The sequence below is a fragment of the Manis pentadactyla genome, chromosome 3 (genome assembly GCF_030020395.1).
Source record: "Manis pentadactyla isolate mManPen7 chromosome 3, mManPen7.hap1, whole genome shotgun sequence".
Taxonomy (NCBI): Eukaryota; Metazoa; Chordata; class Mammalia; order Pholidota; family Manidae; genus Manis; species Manis pentadactyla.
The window spans coordinates 26,982,434-27,002,620 of record NC_080021.1 but is presented as its reverse complement, the minus strand read 5'-3'; the positions used below and the strand labels follow the sequence as shown (position 1 = coordinate 27,002,620).

General features: G+C 35.4%; 1 pseudogene; it reads right to left on the bottom strand.

Annotated features, from left to right (window-relative positions):
* Nucleotides 1–1,718: 1,718 nt before the first annotated feature.
* LOC118907568 (vesicle transport protein SFT2A-like) lies at nt 1,719–16,618 on the bottom strand (annotated as a pseudogene).
* Nucleotides 16,619–20,187: the final 3,569 nt, after the last annotated feature.

Sequence of the window (20,187 nt, the reverse complement as noted above, 5' to 3'; positions counted from 1 at the left end):
TTATTCAACCTTTATAAAGGAAATTGTGTCATTTGCAACAACATAGATGAAACTGGAGGGCATTAGGCTAAGCCAAAGACAAATACTACATGGTATCATTTATTTGTGGAATCTAAAAAATAAAAATAAGGTGTCAAACTCACAGAAGTAGAGTAGAAAAGTTGGGAGATGGGAGAAATAGGAAGAGGTTGATAAAAGAGTATAAACTTTCAGTTATGAGAGGAAAAAGTTCTGAGGATCTAATGTATAATATGGTGACTGCAGTTGACAACACTTTATTATATAATTTAAATTGCTGTCTGCATAATTGGAAAGAGTAGAATTTAAATGTTTTAACCACAAAAGGGGGTTATATGTGGGTAATGGATATGTTAGTTCACTTAATGGAGGGAATCCTTTCACAATATACACATGTACCAAATCATCATGTATTCTTAAAAGACTTTACAATTTCACTTGTCAATTATACATCAATAAAGCTGAAAATTATCATCTATTTCAAAAACTTGATTATCAATTGCTAAAAAAATGTGCAAAGCAGTTATTAAAATGAGAGTCAACATATTCTTGTACCTACTGAAAAGTCACATGGGAAGGCAGTATGCACACCGAAAGTGTAAAGAATTTGTCAGTTGGGAATTATATTCAAAAGGTTATTGTCTTATGAAACCAGTATGACCAGAAAATAGACTGATTCCTCTTAGTCTTCTACTTCCCACAGTTCTAGATTCATTCTCCTCATTCAGCATTTACCTCAACAATGGGCAGAGAATGTAATGCATGGTTGAAATGCTGGCATGGATAAAATCATGGGTTTTAGAGGCAAAATGCTGGGGTTCAAATCTTGACTCTCTCATCTACTAGTTACATAATGTTTACAAGTTATTAAAAATTTTTGTAACTTGTTTTCTCAGTGAGGAGATAAAGAAAATAATAATGATGCTTTTGAGGATTCAGTGAGTTACCTTTTATAAAAACACCTACAAGAGTCTAGGTATGGTAAACAGTATGAAATTGTGCTTCTTACCCTTGGGGCTTAACATACCTTTATTTCTCTGTGTTTGGGTATATTGACTTCTTTTTTTCAGTAGTAGACATTTTTAAGAGTATAATTCACTGGCATTAACTGCACTCACAATGTTGTGCAACCATCATCACTATCCATTCAAAACCTTTTTCATCATCCCAAACAAACTCTGTAAACATTAAATGAGAACACCCCATTCATCTCTTCCCTCAAGCCCTGGTGAACAATTTTATTTTCAAGTGTGGGTTTATTTTTAAATTATAAAGATTATATTATTTTCATTACACATAATAAGCAATTTTAGCTTAAAGTTAAAACATTCACATTTAAGCTTTTTAGAAAAAGATGTTTTAAAACTGTAGACATTTTAAAGGAGGCAAAAAAGCTGAATATTACTTGCAGCACAGGTTTACCCTTAAATATTTGTATCTCAAGGCTGTTCTGAAAAGATCAAAAAATTAACTAAAAATACTTTACAATGAGCAATGATTAAAATTTCCTTTTCATTGAAAGGTCATATTAATGACATAATAAATTTAAAGCTTCATCGAGCATGTAGTTTGTACCAGAATACAAATGGTTTTACATGGTCACTGTAGTTGTTTTGGAGTGATTATTATATCAGGAAAAGGAGATTTCACCAAAAACAAAACCCAACTTTCAAATGCTCTTTTCAAAGAGTTTCTGATTTTCAATTTAGGACAGAAGAATAGCATTTAATTATTACACCTCTTGCTTAATGGATACATGATAGATTACACCAGGTCATTACAAGAACTTTAATGTGCAGAACAATTGGGCCAGGCCTGTCTTGTATCACTAAAGAGAAGCACGTAGGGTAAATATGAAACTTGTGGCAAGCAATCTTGTCTCAAACATTTCTTCAGTTACTTCATAGGGCCCATTTAAAGTTCATACTGGTTGATGTAACAGTTTCTCTCAGGGTATTAAACACTGCAAAAAGTTTTATGCAACCAGGAAGTCATAGTAATTCAGTTCCAAGAACAGACAGAAAATGCTGCATACAAAGCATATGCCAAACCACTTGAGTCTGGTGTTGAAGCTAAGAGACAAGGCATCTAGGACCTTTGCAGTCAGGCCCTGCTCCTTGTCACTCCTGGCCACTTGGAACCCTCTCTGTAGCCATTTTCTGGGGCCAGACTGGAGGCCATTCCTTCACCCACCCACAAGGAAACCCCTGGTAACTTTCAATCTACTTTCTGTCTCTGGGAATTTGCCTATTTTAGATATTTCATTAAGTAGAATCATATACAATATTTGTCCTTGTATGTCTTATTTCACTTAACATAATGTTTTCAAGTTTCATCCATTTAACATGCATCAGCATTTCATTTCTTTTTAAGGTTTAATAATATTCCGTTGTATGTACATGCCACATTTTATTGATCCATTCATCTGTTCATGAGGTATATCCACCTTTTCACTATTGAAATTAGTGCTGCAATGAACACTGGCATGCAAATATCTGTTCGGATCCTGTTTTCAATTTTTGGGGTTATAAACCTAGGACTAGAATGGCTGAGTCATATGGCATAGTGCATACAGAAGTTGACAGTGCATAGCCAAAATTGAAATTGGAGTGGTAGTAAAACCTGGCTCATGAAGAACCTTAGGTAGGTGGCATTGACCCAGAAGGCAATGCACGTCATGGAAAGAGTTTAAACCAGAAAATAATATAAAGATCCTTGAATTCCAGAGTAAAGATTCTGCCAGCTGATTAGATGACTGGAAAAACAGTTAGAATGGAGAGACAGAAATCTGTTAGATGTGTGTTAACTACTTACTACAATAACTTGCTAAGACATCTAGAATGAAACAGTAGGTTGAGTACACAGATTAAGATGAATTTGCTCACAGCACTAGTTTTGGTAGTTTAAGGCATGAATTTCCTACTTTCAGCATGGCAGTGATGTTCTTATTGTCATAAGAAGTGGAAACTTAAACAATTGTCTTTAAAGATCATAAAAAAGAATATAGTGAGTATATTACACAATATTTGTTTTAAGTCAAATAAAGATGACTTTTCCATTTTCCCCCCAAATTTGTTACTTCAAGGTGCATTCGCAATGTATACTTTGAGACATTTACTGAATAATTGGCTTATAAATATGATCTATACTGTCCTTAGTATAGGATAGAAGAAAGAAAATCTGTTGCATTCAAAATAGTAATATATAGCTTTAATACCATACAATTTTCAGGACAGACACCATTTTCTTTGTTCCTACTGAACCTAAATTAACAGTCAATTGATTGTTTTCAAATTTGGGTCTATATCTTGTTTCCTTATGGAAAAAAATTTTTGCTCAAGTAAAAATAATGATGTTCTCCTTCCCTCATTTATTCTTCTTTCTCAATAATTCCATCACATTTCCTTGGGCCCTTTAAAATAATGATCTTCTTTCCTCTTTTGTTCCTTCTTCCTTTCTAATTGCTTGGGGACTGCAGAGTCAAGAGACCCATGTACCTAGGAACATAAGAGTCATCCTTATATACCCAGAGAAACTCCTGTGCTACGCGGTGATAGCCTGTGAAGGGTTAGATATTATATGTAGCTAGACCAGAGAAGACCAAAAGACACCACTGTCAAATTGCAAAATCAACACTAGGTTCTGAGTCATCAGATGGAATATTGTATTTCAGGATATCTAAACTCTCAAAGAAATGTTATCGTTTTAATACTGAAAGAAGTTAAAATACTTAATAAGCTGTTGAAAAAAAGTTATCCCAAGTTGTAAATAAATAAACCAAAAGGAGGTCTGCATATCCTTTCAAAGTCATACTGGAACTTTGTCTAATAGGCCCATTCAAAGATTATTTAACTATCTAGGCCTATATGTCTTTCATTGACTTGCTGTTTACTGTTAATTAGGCTTCAAATCTATGAAGCTGAGACAGAGAAAGAACAGGGGGCAGCCCCTGTCTAGCTGGAGCAAGTTAAGGGCCCTGGGAAGGATAAACGGGGTGCTTACTGGGGACCTTGGGAATGTGTAAACCGGAGGACTTGCAGTTGAAACAGGGCAACAATGTATAAGAAGGTTCTCACTGAACCTCTGTGATAAAGAGCCATTTTTACTAACTATAAGTCCCATAGCTCACTAGGTAAAAATAGAAATGACCTTTAGTATGATTGGCTAAATAGCTTCTCTCCCTTGTGGACGTAACAGGCATAAAACTTCTAGACCTGAACCCAGAAATGGCAGCCTTGCCCCTCCCAGTATATTCCTGGGAGTTCTGCACCTTTACTTCAATCAATAAAAAATAAATAAAAAGCCTCTTTCTTGCTTGCCTACCTTGAGTGTTGGCGAAGTTCATTCTTTAACTCTGTAAACAAGAACCCCAGAATCAAAGTGACATGTTAATATATGGATTTGAGTCTGGTAGGAATGTAAATTATTTGTCTAATAGAAAAGGCATATCGAAAGGTTGCTTTATTGAACATTAACTACATTTGTATCTTACTGTGTCCTCACTTGGCAGAAGGAACTAGGAGTATTTCCGGCAGCTCTTACATGAAGCACTGCTCCCATTCATGAGGGTCTTTCCTCACGACCTAACGGCCTTCTGAGTTCCCACCTCCTAATACCATCGCCCTTGGGAGTTAGCATTCAATGTATGAATTTTGGGAGAACACACTCAGACTATAGCACAGAGTCTATAAATATTCACATATGGTTTTGAGGTATGTCAACTTGCCTAGCATAAACTACATTCTCCAGAATTGCATTTCTAGTATGTCTCCATTAGGAAGAGCTACAGGAGGCATTTTTTCATGAGAGTTGAAGGACAAAAAGGAAGCAATGGTCATTTTGTAGCATGAACCTGTGTTCTCTCTGTTATCCAATCAAACACAAACCTAGGTGCTAGTTACTGAGAAGAGATTTTGCAGAAATATATCAAGTGTCTGATCCATTCACTTTAAATTAGGAAGATTTCTTTGGGTGGGCCTGATTCGTTCTGTGGGAGGACCTTTAAAAGGGGTTAGGCCTTTCCTGAGGATACACTATGGGTTCAGCCTGCTCCTAGTTGTTCTTACCTAACTGCCTAGGCACAAAAAAGATTTGTCCCATGACTGTGGGTGCTAGCCTACTTATGATCTTCCTTTCTTGACCTGACTTACAGGATTTCAGATTTATTTAACCAGTCCTCACAGTTTCTAAGCCAATTCCTTGAAATTAAAAATAATAAGAAGAGACATGTAAACAAATAAATAAATATGTGCTTGGGAAGAGAAGGGGTATATGAGTATGTCATACTCATTCTGCTCACCTGGTTAAATCCTGACTGATAAACCTCATTAATGAGTTAAATAAGCCTTTACCATGTTTATTCTGTATTTGTATGAAAGTCATCTTTTTCAACTTTTAAAAACTTTTCTTTTGACAAGGTAAATAGTGAATACCAGCAATAGTTCCTTTGGGCTCTTTTTAAACTTAATATAAAAGAAACCAAATATTGTTTCTTTTTGAAACAAGTTTCCTTCCATAGTTCCAAGGTAGCTAACACTGAGCTATAATAATGACACTACTGAGGAATGATCTTAAATAAAAATACTTAGGAAGTAGGTTACTTAATTTCTTATTAACCTTTGGAATCCATTTCAGTTGTGGTGAGTAGCTTTGCAAGAATATTTCAAACTAGATACCCTAGAGCTAGAATGCTCAGTGACAGTCACTTAGTTTGCTTCTCATCCACCTGATTTGATTGCTTTAGCCAGGTGTAATAGAGACAGGACAAATACAAAGGACATATGACCAGGAAAGCTACTCTGGTCAAATGCTGCATCCTGTCAGTCAGTAGAACTCAAAAATGGAACGGCAACTAAGAAGCAACTCTGGGTAAGGCCAACTATTTATATTAAATGCTACCGTCAATTGAGTCAAAAACATGACTCATCATGACTTTAGGCAGCTGGAAGGACAGAAAAGATTATTTTTTTCCAAATGAGCCCCTGGAGAGTTGCATCTGGTGAACAAGCATCCTTTTAACATAGCCGTGGAGATTAGAAAAGGATAGGTCAAGAGAGGGATGATAATTAAAAGTTGGAAGAAATGAAAATGTCTAGGAAAAAAAGGACAAAATGATGCAGATAAAAAGAGGGAAAAAATGACAGGGAAAAGATTCTCCCTATACCACAAAGAGGAAAGCAACCAGTTTGTGGGGTTTTTTGTTGGTGACTCGATAGAGGCATGATTAGTTGTAGCTCAGATACGGATTTGGTGTGTGAGCCAAATAGAGCCCTTTACTAGACAGGGGAGGGTGCATGGGGAGAGTTGCCAGACCGCTGCTCCTTATGACTGAAAGAGGAAGGGTGTAGTCTGTTTGCACTCATCCTGCATTTCATCAGTTCAACTTGTGATGTTTTCATTTACTTTAAAAAAAAGATGAAGTGATCCCCAATGGGTGTGTTTCACTTTCTAAGTAATAAAGACGTCTGTTTTTTTCAGTGATGCTATAAGAACAAATTTTCACCAAACCGCCTTTCCATATTACACAGGGAGGGTATTCAGTATCCAAGTGGGTGGCACCCTTAAAGGGACCAATTTTGGAAAGCCCCACCTACAAAAACATTTTGGATTTTTATGGTTCTTTTCATCCAAAGATCTCAAGGGATTACCAAGCAAAACATGAGATCCTTGACAGCATTTCGAGGTAGTAGCAGACAAGACTTGCTGACATTCCTTGGCAGATGGAAAAACAGTGGCCAAAATGAGGGTACCATGAGGCAGAAAAATAACAATAGAACTGAGAATCCTATGCCTCAAACTACCACTGTGGCTCTGAAACTCTTATATACTGCTGTTATAACATAATCTCACTGTAATTATGGACAAAATGATACCCCTTTAATAAAATACTGCCATTATCTATGTGTCCGTGCCTATCATAATTTCCTACAAGTCTCATGTTTTCAAGGTCAAAAGCAGTATTCGAGATGTAGGTTACATAATCCTGAATATTTAGTATGCTTTTTTACCTTTAATAATTGTAAGATTCTTTTGATTGATATTAATTTGCTTGTTTGATTAACAGTCCATTTGAAGGACTACACATGAGAATTATAGGGTTTTATTTCACTGTAAATGGAACTTTCAATATTCAATCAAATATGCCATTTGACTTTATTTTCCAAGTGGATTATTTAAGTTTGACAAATGGAAGGGGGAAAAAGATTAGCGAATATATCCTTTATGTTTTTGAAAGAGCTATGCTTTATTTTAAAAATGATTTTTCTTTATTTCCAAATAAACCTTTTTGCATTTCACTAAACTATTGACTATAATTCAAGTTGGCTATGAGCTTGAGTTTCCCCAGGAATAAGTTAAATCAATTAGCATTGGTCTTATCCAGTCCCTAGAAATGCAAAACAAGTATATAGAATATTAAGTACACTACCTCTAAGTTTCAGAAATCAGATTCAAAATATATCTCACATGACCTGAAGGCCATATAATCAACTGAGCTTCAGAGAAAGTTTTTTTCTGTAATATTAGCAAAAACATTTGCCAAGTTAGTTTCTGTTCCAAGTTTCAGAAAATTTCTCATATACGTATTTCAATATATTTAAAATGCTGAATCTAGAATTGGATACCTATTTAAATGGCTTATATTTATTTTCTTGAATTTCAAAATGTAGCCAGTGCCAAAAAGCCTCTGGGTGTATGTACAAAATTTGTAAAAATACATAAAAATCTAGTGAACCAAAACCACAGTGGAACTCACAATAACTTTCCAGACAGCATAATTCAGCACTTAGTCATTGGGGAATGCCAATCCCAAAAGATTTTACACCAAGCCAAGAAGATCAACAAAAATAAACCCCTCATAGATTCAGAACAAAAGAAAACTCCACTTCCAACTGCCTTAAAACAGTATGAATATCAATGCTAATAGTAAGAAATTAACTATTTTTTACTGTGCCAAAATTTAATTGAAAAAATTTTTTAAACATCGTGTCTTTTGAAATGATACTGAATCACCAAGAATATTATAGCATGTGGTATGAACCGTTTTCTATTTATTGTCTATTGAGCTCTGTTTTTCTTCTTGGGATCATATTAGACCACTAGGGCAGTTTAATTAAATGTATTTAGCTGGGTGAGAGAATTACTGACTCGTACCCCTCTGTAGTCTAAGCCCAGGTAAGAAGCACAGGAAGTTCCACTCACTCTGGTCTGAACCAGATTCTTTATGTGCGCAGCTATACCAGCCTCATTTCTGCTGCTTCTCTTCTGTTTCTGTTTTTTCACCTTCCCACACCCCCCACCACTGCAATTTCTCAGTTTAGTCTCTACTTAGCAGTTAGACTTATCTGTCTACTAAGCAACAGTAGCCAGATCACTTCATTCTGATCAAGTGTGGCTTAATCAGATTCCTACAATAATCTACACAATGTATCTGATGCACCTGCTTTTCCCTATTGTGCATATACATACAACCCAACATGACTACAATATGACAATGCAATGCTGAAATGAATATGATTTCCAGTTGTTTAGGCCTCTGTTTCTTCAAATATATACACATATATAAATCTGAGAAATTACATTGTGGATGTGGATTTCAGGAGACTTAATAGGAGAGAAGAGATCTCTCATACTAAAAAAAGATGAAACATGGAAAGTAATATTAGGTATGTTCTGCATAAATTGGAAACCCTGGGTGCTTCCATTTCCCTACATCATTCTGTGCCTTTCCTCTGCAACAACAAATACAGAATTTTCATGCAAAGAATTTATAAAAGTCTATTCTTTGGAGCTTTGGGAAACTATAAACAAACACAAAATGAAACAGATAAGAGTAAAGAGTAGCAAGGGAATACAGTGACATGCTACAAAAAAATCAGTGATTCAAGATCTAGGCTGGTTTTGCTCGCTGTGTGATCTGAGGGAAAAATAGTGTCTTAGACTCTATTCCTTTGTCTGTAAGACATGCAGCGTAACTAAAAGATTTCCTCATCTTTCACAAATGTATTATAAATGAGATGCATGCTGTACAGAACGTACAAGATGACAGTCAGACATTAAACTTCCTTTTTCCCCCATTCCTATTACCCTTATGCTTTTCTGTACTATTAAAGTGGTAGGAATATCAGCCTTGCAGTCCTATAGGGCAGTCAAGTAGAGCTTAGAACAAAGAACTCAATTGAGAAACTAAATGGATTTTGAAATTCATAACATAATCATCTAAAAGCCAAAGAGTTATTCATATGTAAGACCCCAGGCATTTATTATGGGGATAGTTTTCAGTTTGTGGTTTTGAATAACGAAAAGGATTTGTTTTGGATGAACAGGAGGCAGAGCCTAGAGGACTAAATAGAGTCTATGACTGTGAAACAGACATGCAGTGAGAGGACTGAGGGCGGCGAGGAAGAGCAGCTTCCATTCTCCACAGGGAGCTACCACATACATACCACACACACACGCGCACACACACACACACGTACACGCGCACACATTCTCATACACACTTGGACAAGAAGGGAGCTTGGAGAATATTTGAAGGTGATTATTTAAGATTTAGATGCTCTCTGGGTTCCTGAGAAAAGAGACAGAACACCACATTTTTAAGTCTTGAACTATTGCCTTTGGGGAAAAAAGAAAATGTGACGTAAGTCCCCAGGAGAGATGGGCAAAATCCAATGGATAGAACTTATAACTTACTTCACAGGAAATATCCAAAGAATATTGCCAGCTCCACAAAATTCTTCATTCAGAAAGATGCCTGGATGTCAAGACACAACTGGAGAGAGATTAGAAATGGCTGAGGAAGAGGTGCTTTCCGAGGATGAGCCTGAGGACATGCCTTACAAAGCCATAAGGTCTAAGAATGGCAGACTCAAGATTGTCTATAATAAGATACTAAATATGCTTACAAGATGGTGCTAATTGCAAGTTTATATACATGCATAATTATATTTCTGTCACAGATAGGGAAACCTTTATTCTATTCACTTAACAAATTCTTGGACTCATTAACTCTTACTAGAGGTACCCTGAAGAATTATTTCAGCCTACTCTCTAACCATTTAAAAAGCAGTAGAGAATCAAAAAGGAAATCATATCATATGTGCCAAATACAAAGTTGTCAGGATTCTAAGGAAAAATGTAAAAAATGGTAAACAATGAAAAGCAGCTATTTCTATGTTTTATTATTTAAGAAACTGTTGTCTTGAACCAAGTATACTCAGATAAGAAATGCAAGCTAAATAAAATGACTATTCAGGAAACAATATCAAAGATTAAAGAATCATAATTATAAATGGAGAATTTTCAGTCCTCTAGAAATATATTTTAAATAGTCTGCCAATATATGTTTGTGGAAAAATGGAAATTTCTGACCAGGATTCCTGCCTGGCCTTAATAGCACCCATTTTGTGTGTGTGTGTGTGTGTGTGTGTGTATGTATCACTAGAGTCAGGGGAGTACTGGTCAGGGGAGTACTGGCCAGGGGAAGGGTGCAGAGGACTCACTCATTCTCTCCTCTCCTCTCCTCAGACCCTGGTACATAATTGGTCAGGTATCCACCCGTCACCAGAGACCCACCTACAGAATTCCTCCTGGGAGGCAGGGAAGTAGATAGCCAGGCGAGCAGGGAGAGAGTGGTGTGAACTTGGAGGAGAGCTTGGAGAGTGGAGAAAGGAAGCCTGGAGGGAGAACTAGGAGAGAATGGTGGTTGGCGAGAGAAGCAGCAGAGCCCTTGTGCTAGGAGAGGATTAAGCCTGTGCTGAGGAGCACAAGGGAGCCTCACCAGAGCCAGGAGAGACTGACACCTACTACCCTGAGAATAAACATGGTGCCCCTTTGAAAATCACCTCTTTCTTGCCCTTGCCTTAATTCGGTATTATCGAATTCATAAGGAACTTGCCCCAGGCAGGAAATCCCTCCTTCCAGAGCAACAGGTTTCAGTTTCAAGTCTTGTAAAATATAATCTTTCCTGTTTTGAAAAATACTTACAATACCTATATTCAGAAAAACTTTTTTTCTGATAACAGTGCATTCAAAATAGAATGTACTTTGAAGACTACTGTTCTACAGTTGTATAGATAGAGGTTTTCTGTTAATGGTAATACTTTTTTGGAAATTAAGTTTCAAGGTTACTGCAGTTGATGTCAGGAAACCAAATGGCCACTCACCAGCTGTGCTATGTTTCCCCATATGCAGATACCCAAGACCATCTTCAAAGTACCAGAATCACTTCATGACATTGGCCTTATACATTTAAATGTCTTTTCACTAAAACCCAGTAACCATGATTTAAAAAATCAGGTCCATTGGTTCCCAAGGTCATTAAAAGAAATAGGCAAACCCTGATATTTCTTTTCACATGAAAAACAGCAGCCTGAACTATGACAATAATGGAGGGAAAAAAACCTTGTAACTATTGCTCTATGTTGTTTGTATTAATCTGTACTTTAGTATCTTCCCAAAAACCACAAATATTTCAAAAGTTTATTCTAAGTTGACAAGAAAAAAATAGCTACCTAAGTTTTATTTTTATTTATTAAATTATTTTTTCTGAGTTTGTAATGAATGTATAGGGAACAGAGTTCAAATAATATTAAGGTGTATACATTATAAATTAGTTTTCTTTTCTACTCCTACCCAGCTTTTCTCTCCCATGGCAACCACTGTTACTAGCCCTTTGGATATTTTTCCATAGATATTTTATACATTTATAAATATGTACCTCTAGATTTCTTATCTAACACATAAATATTAACATGACGTGGAGTATTTTCTATATGCTGAACTTTTTCACATAATACAAATAAGAGATTTTCTAATTTCATTGCATATAAAGCTTCTTTATTCTTTTTTAATATTTGCATGCCATTCTATTGGATTGATTTACAGTAATTTATTTGAACAGTCCCAACTGGCATACATTTTTCAGTGCTGCAATGCTGTTCTTATACACATATTATTCCAGACATGTCAAAGTATATCTGTAAGACAAATTCCTAGAAATTGAATTGCTGGGACAGAGGACATGCATTTACATTTGTGATTAGATTAACAAAGCTGTATTTAATTCTAGTTATATCAATTTATGCTCCCATTTAAAGTATGAAAGACACTATTTCCCCATACTATAGGGTTTAGGGCTAATTTATTGCCATTTTGGAAGTTATCAAATTGAAGATTTTCCTACAATTGAAAAATAGAACAAAAGAAAAGAAAGAAAAACTACAAATACGAATTTTAATGGGAAAGTTTTCATGTTTCCTTTTAATAAAACCGTATATATTCTCCAAATCTGAATTTTCTTTGAATGGGTAAAATGACATTCTTTTTCACAAAGCATAGCTATTTAAGACTAATAATTCTCTCCAAATTTCAGCATAATTGCAAATAAAGGAAAATAAAGTAACTTCATTATGAATGGAAACAGTACAATCAGTAGAAGACCATGCAATTCTTCATATATATTTTAGAGAAGTAGAGGATAATAGTATTTAACTGAGATCATTCAAAGGACTTCAAATATTTACTTTTATTTTTCACAATTGACTTTTTTCTCAACAGATTGTCATTGTTTCTAAAATAGGATAACCTAGTACTTCAGTTCCTCCAAATAAAATACACTCTTAGAAATTACAAGAAAAATCTTCAGCATTCACATATATATATATATATTATCACTATAAATATATATTTATGTCACTAGATATATACTATATATACATCACTAGATATATATATATCACTAGAGTCAGGGGATTACTGGCCCAGGGGAAGGGTGGAGAGGAATCACTTACTAGTTTCTTTTCAGTAATTTTTTTTTGACAATTTGTGTGCTTTGAGATAAAAACATTACTGTCAACTTTGGTACCTGGGGAATTCTAAGACAATGCTTGATTAAAAGTTAACTTGCGAAACAATACTTTCCTTTAAGCAAGATCACATTTTACACTAAAAAATCTTTCATTTAGAAAGGATCAAGTTGATAAATATATTTTGTCATATTATACCTTAGTATGAAGTTTTATATTCAAAAGAGCCATAAAATATGGTTGTAAAGTATCCCAAAAATGCCTTTGAGGTGTTAATATTTTTCAATTTTTCCATAAGACATGGGGTTAAATTTTAAAGCAAGAAGAAAAGAACTTCTAGAGCATTTAAATATGATGGTGAATAAATTCCATGGCCCACAATTATATTTATTTGCTGATTAATTTTCTCTAGGCTGACTAATCCTGCCTTACATTTCTTTTCTGTTACTTTTGCTCTAATACAGTCCCAGTCATTCTAACCTGACACTTTGAGACATGAGGCATCAGAGATAAGTGAAACTCTTTCGGTGTCAAAAATGTTCTTACAAACTGCTCAACTGGAGTTTGTTTCTCTTAGAGATTCAAGAAAACACATGCACAAGGCTGGCTCTCTGAGCCTCTTCAATCAGACTCCAGTAATGTTGACTATAAAGATCTGTCAGGGGTACCAGCCTAACCCATCTTTGACCACTCCTGGAGTAAAGAAATATCCAGGCATGACTAAAGAACTATGGCAGAAGTTCAGTTCTACTGAGGAATCTGAATGAGACTCTCAGAAGAAGAAAGAAGGATGCCTAGGGAAATGGAATAGGAAAAAGAGCCTGAGATGTGTCTCTAATTTGTTCCAGATACCCAGGCCCAAGGACCCTTGTCTGAGCAGAAACTGAAAGAAAGACTTTCATGAGACTCTGAGGCACAATCAGTAGCGGCGACTCATAAAGTATTAACATCCTACTCCTCAGGGACTCTGTATTAGCCCCATCCTTGCAGTGAGGTTTCAATACATGAAAATACAATTTTGGAAATTTCTCACAATTAGTACTAACAGATAATGTTTTATAATTGACAAAAATATGTTGGTGCTGCTGGCTTGTGCATAGGGCTTAGAGCATTGAAAAACATTTGTTTAGGTTGTCCTCATCTTTACACTTACTGTGCACTGTCTACAATATCTTCACAGTGTGATCCAACGCAGCAATGTCAGTTGTCTTTCTCAAATGAGGACTTAACAGCTGTCTCCCAACATTACCCACATCATTTGATCCTTGCTGCCAAGAGATAAGGTCCAAACCCCCAGAGTATTTAATATATTATTCAGGATCTAGCTCCAGCTAACTTCTACATCACATCTCTCCATTCACCTATATACATTTTGCATTATAGACATCAACACTTCTGGAAGATCCTCAAACATAACATTGTTTAATGTAATTCTGTGCAGTTATTCTTTCCAGTTTACCTGGTACCCTTCTATTATTTCTTTAAAGTAAGTCATATACCACCATTGAGGTCTCAATAATTACTATGGAAAAATTAATAATTTCTCCCACTATGATTTCACAAATCCACTAGAGACTGTGTTAACTGTTAATAATTTCTCTATATGTGTTTACCCTTCATAAGACTATTAGTTTATTTTCATTGATTATCATATTTCATGCCTAATACCTACATGAGATTTGACCCATGATAGGTAATCAATAAATGTGTTGAATGAATGAAAACAATGAATTAAAACATGCAAATGAAGTACAACTGCACAATCTACACAGTTAAACATTTCTTCTGGAAGAAGGTATCCTCATTTTTAATTCTCCAACTTTATAGAAAATATGGTCTCTTAAAACAGTATTTTTCAGGCCAATATTTATACAGAAAAAAATTATATTTTGTTCTCTAAAAGTCGATATTTTTTTTAACAAACTGCATGGAGGAAAGTAATTTTCCAAATAGAATTGATAGAATGTTGGACTCACATGGACATTTTGAGAAGCAGGCCAAATCTCAACAAAGCGGGTATTCATCTTAGATACTGCTGGTACTAGAAAAGCCATGTTACTACAAACAATTTGTTTTTTAATAGGCATATCAATTACATTTAATGATCTGGAAGAAATGTTTAAAACACTTAACAGATACTTATATATAAAATTATATTGTTTTTTTAAGTAACTGGGAATGTGGGGCTGATGTGTAACCTTGCATTTATTCCCATTAAAAATAATGGGAAACAAATTTTTGGTTAGCATTTTTAGTCAGATGGCCTATTTTGAAGAACAGATTGTTAATAAGTGGTAAATAGCTGTATTAAATTAATTATTTAATACATTCAAATCATTGTGTTGTTTATCATGTAAAATATAAATAGATGATTTGTGCCCTGTCTTTAAGGAGCTTATAGTTTAACTCATGTCTGAGAGATATGATAGGATCACAATTGACTTTCATTTCCAATACTAACTCATGATATTGTAGTGGCTACATAGGGTGCTATCTTAATAAGCATTCTGAGGCCACAGCCCATCTTGGAAGAAAGGCATTATGATTAGTGATCCTCGTTAACTATACTTTCATCACTACTCTAGGGATTCATGGGAATAAGGAAGCACTTTTAGTTTTAGTGATAAATTAAAATCTCCTGAAAGAGGTGACACGGAAGCTGGGCAGGTTAATTTTAGGAATAGGAATGGAAAGATGTCGTCAAAGTGAAATAGTGCCAGGTGCAAAATACTGAAGAGAATGGACTGAAGAAGTTCAGTGAAAACAAGTTGTCATACTGGTTGAAGCCAAACGAAATGTGTACCTGTTGTCCTCAAAGTGAGACCACAGGGTAGCTTCTGAGAAATTCTCTTTCCACCTGACACAAATGACCAATGAGAGGCTCTTCAATGGAAACACAATCTCATGGCTTGGAAAACTAAAACTAAGAACTACCAATTGCTAATCTATGAAGGGAACTAATGTTAACTATGACAAAATATGCTAAGTGAACAAAAAAATGTGAAGAAAAATCTTGGCATACCTCTGATTCAGTTAATGAAACACGGACTAGAAAAAAATAAAATAGGTGGTATTGTTGGCAATAATCTAATCAATAAGAAGCAGAGATAAAAAGAGGGGGAAATTTTAGTGGTGATAAAATTACAAAGTTGCTATTTCTCATGAGGTAAGCTCAGAAAGAGAAATAAATTATTAGTTTCTACTAATGGACTAAAAACTCCAAAAACCTCAGAGCTAAATTATCAAAAACAGGCTTCTCAGCAAAAATCATATTGAAAAAACTTTTGCCCTCATATTCTTAGCCTCTTTTACCAGTCTTGTCTCAAGCTAATGGTGATTTTTACAGTTCGTTAATTGCTTCTGTGCATATAAACTGTCTTGTGTATCACCTAATAAATAAAATCTGATCTTTTTGAAATATGGGATAGATTTTATCTCAGTGCTATATATATTTTTTTCTAGTCTATATTCATTTACTGAATCAGAGGTACACCAAGATTTTTCTTCACTTTTTTTCTTCACTTAGTACATTTTGTTTTACAATGAACATTAGTTCCTTTCATATATTAGGCTGGAGCATTCCAGCATGGATTAAAACTACTGTCCGCAGGCAGAATTTCACCTTCTCTTGGGGAAGTTTCAGATTTTTATCTGGGATAGTCTCCTTTACTTAGAGCTAAATGATTATGGACTTGAAGCACATCAAAAATATTCCTTCATAGCAAAACATACATGAGTGCTTGATTGCATAACTGGGGACTGAAGCCAGGACAAGCTGACCAAACACTCATCATGGCGCACCCTGCCAACTGGGCACCCATACGTATTTCATTAAACCATATTTACTCTCCAAATGGAAAACAATAACAACGTCATTTTCCATCTAACACGATACAGTTTTCCTCCATACAATTGAAAATACATTAATACTTAATTCCAGAAAAGGATTCAAAGTCCTTCCCTGATATTCAGTCTTCTCCTTTGATATCCTGTAACTTAAAAACTGTGATATAAAATTAGCTACTTATTAATATATATTATGTAAGATATCAAGGAGATGAGAGAGAAAAAGCTAAAAATATTTGGTCAAGAAATATGCAGACATACGCATAATGAAATAAGAAATGATTGCAGTCTTTATTTCTGCAACTAGTCACATGGGCATAGCTAGTATTTATAACTACCTTCTTCTACTACTTATTCCTTATTCTCTTTGAGATATAAACTGATGATGGTTCTTGTGTTTCAAGGTGACCCAGATTTTCATTCAGGAAGGTTCTGGACCATTAGCACTCCTGCCTGAATTGGGTTATTTTAGTTTTCCATTGACTTTAATCACAGGACATGGTAAAAATAAAACATATGCTAAGGGATCTCCTTTGCTCCTGGTATAATTTACATATTTCATTTTGTAGTGGCAATTTTCCCATTGCAATTAATATAAATCATCCCAGTCAGTATTGCAACTCTCTCCTTTGCCCATTGATTCGAAGGTGTAAACATCACAAAGCGGCTGGGTGGTAGTCTCAACTTCAAGTCCAACAGAATGATTGTGTCTCCTGGTGGATGTGTTCTTCCCAATGGAACTAAGTCCTCTAGACTAGCAGAGCCTACAGCAGTGCGGAGTGGAAGCAAAGATTTTGCTAGTGGAGCACTGCAGGTAGTAGAGAGCAGAGCCACTCCCATTTCTATGCATTCATTCCTGAACCAGTAGATTTAGCTAAGGAAGAAAGAATATCATATATTGGATGGTAATTTAGAGCATACAGCCTCCTGAAGAACAATGCCCCAACCTGAAAATATGGCAACCTAGCTGGTATTGCAACTGAATCTTTAAAATGTCATTTCGCCATTCTTTAAGCCAGCTGCTTCAGGGTGGTGGGGGAGCATGATAAGACCAGTAAAAAACAAAAAGGCTCAGATGGAGCCTGTAGAAGTTATTATTTTGCAAGAGTCCAAATTCAGCTATAAAAGTCATATTATCTGAGGTGATTCATCTTTATTTTATACTAATTTTCATGCTCCTTTATCTTTATCCCTGTCAGTGGTTCATTTCTTACTTGTGTCTCTCCATCCATCAGACTCATCACAACACATTGTTTCCTTTATACATCAGGAGCTCCCAATTGACTTCAAGATGTATGTTTTTTGTTTTTTTTCACAACAAATTCATCTTCATTGTCACTTTGATTGCATTAGGATATCTATCTATCTATCTATATATATATACACACATATATATGTGTACATATACATACATACTTTTTAAGGATATCATATAAGCAAAAACGGGACTAAAAAACTACTATTTACTGATGTCACTATTTACAAGGCACTGTACTAATTACATAAAAATGAGAGAGATTGAAAGAGAACCTTCCTTCCTTCTGTAGAACCCTATTTTAGAGCCTGCATGAAAGAAAACTACAATATTGTTCCTGTCTTTAATGGAAGACAGATATGTAATATATGTAGTCATATGAGGGGAAAGTAAAGTATTAGACTTGAGAGGCAAGTAGAATGCCATGGCCACATGTGGCAGACCGAATTCTAAGGTGGTTCCCTAGGTTCCCATCCCCTGGGGTATATGCCTTGTATAATCTCTTCCTCCTTAGCAGGATTTGTGAGTATGATAAAATATCACTCCCATGATTATACTGCATTTAAAAGCTGAAGGAATTTTGCACATTGAATTAAAAATCTTGAATCACTTGATTTTAAGTTAACCAAAAGGGAGATTATCTTAGGTGGTCCTGAGTTAATTAATTTAGCTCTTAAAAGAAGTCAGCTATTCAAAACAGCAGTAGGCATTCTCCTCCTCTCTTAGCCTTGAAGAAGCAAAACAAGATGTTAAAGAGAGGACCATGTGACAGGGAACTGCAGGCCCTGCTAAGAGCTGAGAGCCCCAGTCCTACAACCACAAGGAATTGAACTCTCCAACATAATGAGTAAGAACAGAACAGGACTCTGAGCTCCAAATGAGAGTGCAGGCTGAATGATTTTGATGTTGACCTTGTGAGACCCTGAGTAATAATTAAGCTATATGGCGCCTCAACATACAACCTACAGGAACTGTAAGATAATAAATGAGTACTGCTTCAAGCAATTTGTAAGCTAACTTTGTAGTCTGTTATGCAGTAATAGAAAACTAATATACCTTGCAGAGGGGAAAGTAAATAATTCAAAATAAATTCACTAATGTTTCATTCTAAGAGAATTTTCCACACTGATCAGAAGCCTCTTGAAAGTGCTCTCTCTTCTGATTCCAGCAGTAGGTGCTGATTTTAAGTGTACCCAAGAGAGACATGCTGCTAAGCATACCTGCCTGTGAAATAGGCAACCAGTCAAATGGCAGAGAAAAAAAAGAATCTCAACTCCAGTGAAATTTAATGAGGGAAGAGAAGAGCAAGCCTGCCTTGAATGTTGCCAAATGCTTCTCTGAGATTTTGGAGTCTATATTCTAATCAGGCTTTGTCTCTTTCATCACTCAGACACAAATTCTATAAATTCAATAAGCCAATGATTTCAACATGTTTTGGGCAGATCTGTATATTATTAGAAAAAGTGTCCCTTTTACAGGAAATTCTTAACTTGGTGGGAATCACTTTTTCTAATAATTTATATTCCCATTCCAAATATGGGTGCCTAACTTCCTGTGTGTGGACTGAAAACTTAAGCTAAATGCATTTGGTTATTTATGTCTTCTCATGCTAAGTGGCCTAGAAAGGCACCCTTATCCTACTTCATGGTGGGTTGCAATTGCTTTCTTATACTATATGGTAGTATTTAAAGATCTTTGATTCTAAATGTACCATATAATCCAATGGAATCATTACACCTGCGTTATTTTTGCATTAATTTTAAATCTAATCATTCAGTTACACTAATGATAATTTTGCAATAGTTCCCATCATTCAAATAGTCCTGTCCAGCTACTAGCCACATGCAGATATTTAAATCTAAATTTAAGTTAAGAAAAAGCAACAAAAAAATTAACTGCCTCAGTCTAACCATCCACATTTCAGCTGCTCAGTAACCACGTGATAGTGTATGCAATATTCAACAGGGCAGATTATAAAACAGTTCCATCAGTGCAGAAAGCTCTACTGGACAATGCTGAATTAGCGCAGATTCCCAGGCATTATATTAAAGCCTTTTTACTTTTACCTCCTCTGTGCTTTTTAATCCAACTTCCCTCCTTCTTCCACAGTTAGTGCTCTAACCATTCTAAGTCACATGCCTTTCACAAGCTGGATATTATTTAAGTTTTGTACATACCTCTTTAAGGGTCAGTAATATCACTCATTCCTTTGTCTACCTGATGAATTTCTCCTAATCCTGTAACACTCAGCCCAAGTATCAC